We start from the raw sequence: 5114 nt of genomic DNA on the forward strand, positions 1-5114 counted from the left end.
TTCAATACTTTAAAAAGTTCCTGTGCAGCAGATTTGCCCAGTGCAATACGTCGTCTGATCTCTTGACTGCTGCTTCCGCAAGTGTTGATAGTTGATTCAAGAAGAATGAAGTCCTTGACAACTTCAATCTTTTCTCCATTGATAAGAATGTTGTTTATTGGTCCAGTGGTGAGGATTGACATTATGGCCCCCCAAATAGGCTCAAACCTAGCAACAACTGTGAGAATGGTGCAAGACTGGACAGTGTTTCATTCAGTTGTATGTAGGGTTGTTAGGAGTCAGAACCAACTCCATCACACCTAAATCCCTAGATTGTTGTAAGAGTTACTATGGACAGTTATGTTTCTTACTACTATAAACTAATTTCACAAAACTTTTTTTAAAGTATTTCTGGGAAATGTGGTCCGTTATAGATGTATGTAGCTTGAGGTTTTAAGCCTGCTCACATGCCAGTTCTTTTTCGTATTTAAAAAATACTCATTAACATCTGAAGTCACTTCATAGCATTATTTAAGCAGAATCAATTTGCTCATGACTCCTATCCTTCTACCCACACAAAATGCAAGATTTAATGGTACTATTACCTAGTACGTCTGAATTATACTAAAATTATTTCTATATTAGCACAAGTAGCCCTTTAGAAACTGAGAATTCAATTCCCCCAGCTCCCTGATATATTACTTTTTAACACTTCTTATTAATTTTAATGAAAATGATTGAAAGTAATATTCACTAAATGTTTTGGAAATTTACCAATCTATGTTAATACTTAATTGAAATGTGCCTGAGGCACTTAACATATATTAACCTCACACTGATGGCTATTTGGTGTTCTATAGAACTAAGAAAAATTGTAAATAACAGTAATGCCTTTGGGCAACAAGGCTGGAAATTACAAACCTAAGGTTAATGAAAATGACCTTTATGCACAAATATTACTGTCAGAGGTGAAAAGAGTGAGTTATTTGTTAGTTATGAAAAATAAACAACAAAATAAAGAGTATTCTCATATCTTACTCCTATTTACAGTGTCTTGACCTGTTGCTTCTTTTTTCTTTGGGAAGAATTACTTCATAACATCTGTTTTATAACTTGTAGCATTCCATTCTTATCTATTTTTCTTAGTTCTGAGTTCAAAATGTCCATCTTATAGAAAGCTTTTCTTTAAATATATATGTATATACACAATATGTATAATAAAATATATATCTATATAAGGAATTCTGGTATGGAGCTGTAGAATCAGCACTAGACTGCGAATCACAAGGTCAGCAGTACAAACCCACCATTTACTCCTTAGAAACCCTATACAGGATTACTGTGAGTTGGAACTGACTCGATGGCACTTAACAAAAACAACCACATCTACTTAACAAAGTCCTGGTGTGACACTGTAGGATAGAGACTGGACTGATAACCACGAAGTTGATGTTTCAAAATCAAAAGTCACTCTTGGAAACCCTATACAGTGTTGCTATGAATCAGAACCAACTCAACATTTAAATGTGGCTGTTGTTATGTGCCGTGGAGTCAGTTCCCACTCATAGCGACCCTGTACAGGGTTTCCAAGGTTGTAAATCTTTACAGGAGCAGAAAGCCTCATCTTTTTCCCACGGAACAGCTGGTAGTTTCAAATGGCTGACCTTGTGGTTTGCAGCCTGATTCGTAACCACTATGCTAGCAGAGCTCCTATATATATATATAATTCAGAGTGTTATATGAAAAACAATTTTAAGTGTGGTGAATTCTAAATTTTTCTTAAATAATAAAGAATGAATAGAAACAGGAATATATGAGGGTAAGTTAAAAAGTGTCACAAAATCATAGAAACCTTTATTTACAATGCAAATATATGACACTATCCTTTCTTACATACTTTACCATCTAGCTCTATCCACTTCTGAAAGCAGTGTTTCCATCTTTCCAACTCTTCACAGAAGAATTTGGAACTTTTCTATTTACACCACTCTAAAATGGCAGTTTTGCCATTCTTGAAGGACTCAAATTGTGTACCTTTGAAATGTTTTTTAAGTTTTGAGAACCAAATAAAAGGTCTGAAAGGACAATATCAAGGCTCTAGGGTGTATGGGGGAAGGTTTCCCAATGAAATGTGTATAGGACATACCTTGCAAACATTTAAGAATGAGCAGGTATGTTGTCATGATTGAAAAAGAGACTTCTTGGTGCAATGTTTCTGGCATTTTTCTCAACAATGCAGTTTCCAATTTCCTTAAAATTTCTTCTAAATAAACCTTTATGACTGTCCTATGTCCTTCCCTTTGGAATCCCCCCAAAACAGTTGCTATAACCTTCTGAGATCACCTTTTGGCCTTGAATTTAAGATCAGCACTAGACTGTTAATATCAAAGTGGGTAGTTCAAAACTTCAGCTGCTCTACTTTTGTAACCCTATACATGGGTCGTTTTGAGTCAAGATCAACTGGAGGGCACTTACTACAACAATAACAACCAGTCTCCTGGTGTATTATTGTAGGATAAACATTGGACTGTTAACTGCAAGGTCACTGGTTCAAACACACTAGTCATTTCTCAGAAACCTATATATGGCTGCTATGAGTAAGAAGAACTACCTCATCAAAACTTAATAACAAACAACAACAGATCCACTTGGAAGTCACTGTTTTGTTTGGACCTGTTTTTGAGGGCACTTGGCATGGCACTGTGGGTTATTGCAGTGGACTGCAAAGTCAGTTTGAACTGCAAGATCAGCAGTTAAAGCTCACCAGCTGCTCCTCAGAAACCCTATACGGGGTCTCTATGGGTCAGAACTGACTCGACGACATTTAGCAAGCAGCAGCAGCAGCAACAATGAGACTGTTGTTATTAAGTGACATCAAGCCGGTTCCAATTCATAGTGATCCTGTATAGGGTTTCTGAGAAGCAGCTGTGGGTTTAAACCACAACCTTGAAGTTAGTAGTCCAGTGCTTAGCCTACAGTGCCACACCAGGATGCCTAATGAGACTAAGACAAGTGTATATTACTGGAAGAACTTGTCTACAGCCATTTAGTGATTGAAGGCACATTTATTTAAACATGATTCTTTGGAAAGAAATCTGTTTCTGTAAGAACTGAAGTCCTAATAGCAATACTTTATTTCTCTCATATACCTGTAGAGATGCTATTGGACCCACTCACTAGATAGTCAATCTACTAATAAGTTTTACATGTGAGACATTGTGCTGTTGATGGAGTCATTTTTAAAAAAAGGAAAAAAAAAAAAAAAACTAGAAGAAAGAGATGATCCCTGCCATAGTAATCCTATAGTTAAACTGGGTAAACAAGATATACACACTGATGCAATTAGATAATCATGCAAAATATTGAAAAAACAAAACAAAACTGTTTAAATTCGGGATGATCTTTATGGCTGACCTTTCCTTATAGCTATGAAATGAAAAAGTGTCTTAATCACTTTCTTCAGTGTGCCATTTGATCAAAAATAGTATTATGAAAATTAAAACACAAGAATTCTACAAGGCTTTCTTAGTTAATTACCAAAAGGATCTTTTTATTCAAGGATTATAGTCACCAAACTCTATTGTTATTATAGAAGACATGTGCTGGTTACAAATTTTAATGAAAGCATTAGAAATTTTTCTCTGAAGATACTAAACATACATTTAATTAGAAATGTTTGGGTTCACTTGAGAAATCAGAGCTCTTGTTAACAAATCTTTTGTGCAAAGAAAAGCTGTGGTAACAACAGAATACAAAATCTTGTACAAGACACATGAGAAAGTATGCACAAAGAACTATAGAATAAAAAAGGAGTACTGATGTTCTGGGTTCCTCTATTCTGAAACAACCACAACTGTCATAAACAAAGGTATACAAATGACTGAAAATATATTCACACTCATTGACTTAATCATTCAGCTCTATAGAGACCAAGAATGCTTACTGCTGTTGTTAAGTGTCATCAAGTTGATTCTGACACATAGTGACCCTGTAGAGGGTTTCTGACAAGTGGCTGGCAAGTTTGAGCTGCCAATCCTACAGTATTATACCAGGAAGAAGGCGCAATATTTATGCATTAATTATCACCCATTCCATTCTTGGAGTCCTAGTGTGGCATTGAAGGATAAGCATTGGACTGTTAATCAAAATGTTGATGGTTCAAACCCAACAGCCACGCCTCACAAATCCTATACGGGTCGCTATGAACCAGAACCGGACTGTCTTGCATTGTTGGCACTTAACAGCAACATTATCCATTCCCACCTAATTCATTCATTGAAAACACATTCCACATGCCCAACATTAGTAATGGTGTTCACCATTCTTAAATCCTTTCTCCATTCTTGGTTCCATGACACAGCATGCTTCTAGATTGTATGCTTATGTGCTTTCTCCTTCTCTTTACTTTGCTGGCTTGCCTTTCTACTCCTCTCAGCTCTTCATTATAGACTGCCCCTCAGTCCCAGTCTTTACGTTATCCCCCATCATTCAAGACTGCCCCTCAGTCCCAGTCTTTACGTTATCCCCCATCATTCAATCCATAGCACATCACATCCATTCGTAAAGTTTGAACTACCATTTCTTTCCTGATGGCTCAGAATCCTTCCTGTATTTCTAACAATGATTGCTCTCCCAAACTTTAAATCTGAATTTCTACCTCTCTCCAACCCCAAGCCTTTGGATGTGTCTACTTGGCATAAAGATTCACATCTTCAGAAACCCTGTACAGAGTGGCTATGAGTTTATCAAATTATGTTCCATCTCAGACTTTATACCCTGTATTTTACTATAATATCTTCATTATTACCGGCATCACCATCACCATTCTTATAATGTCTTATATTTATTTGTCTGTTCATGCTTCTGGTGTAGTGAATTATCTAATGTCTCCTCTAGCCATAGTCTGTGTCTCCCACCAAACAATGTTTCTGCCTTTCTGGGTCTGGGTAAAAGAAAGTATGATAAGATACTGATAAGATGACATAATTTAGTTGAGAATGTTAGCAGAGTTCATTCTAATTGTAAAAATGTGAGACTTTAACATAGATATAAAATGAACCATTGCAGAAGCAGGGAGGATCTCACTACCATCAGAGAAGAGTCAGGGGGTGCTATGTGTCCTTTGTTGTTGTTGT

This window comes from Chrysochloris asiatica, unplaced genomic scaffold (assembly GCF_000296735.1).
Source record: "Chrysochloris asiatica unplaced genomic scaffold, ChrAsi1.0 scaffold00053, whole genome shotgun sequence".
Classification (NCBI taxonomy): domain Eukaryota; kingdom Metazoa; phylum Chordata; class Mammalia; order Afrosoricida; family Chrysochloridae; genus Chrysochloris; species Chrysochloris asiatica.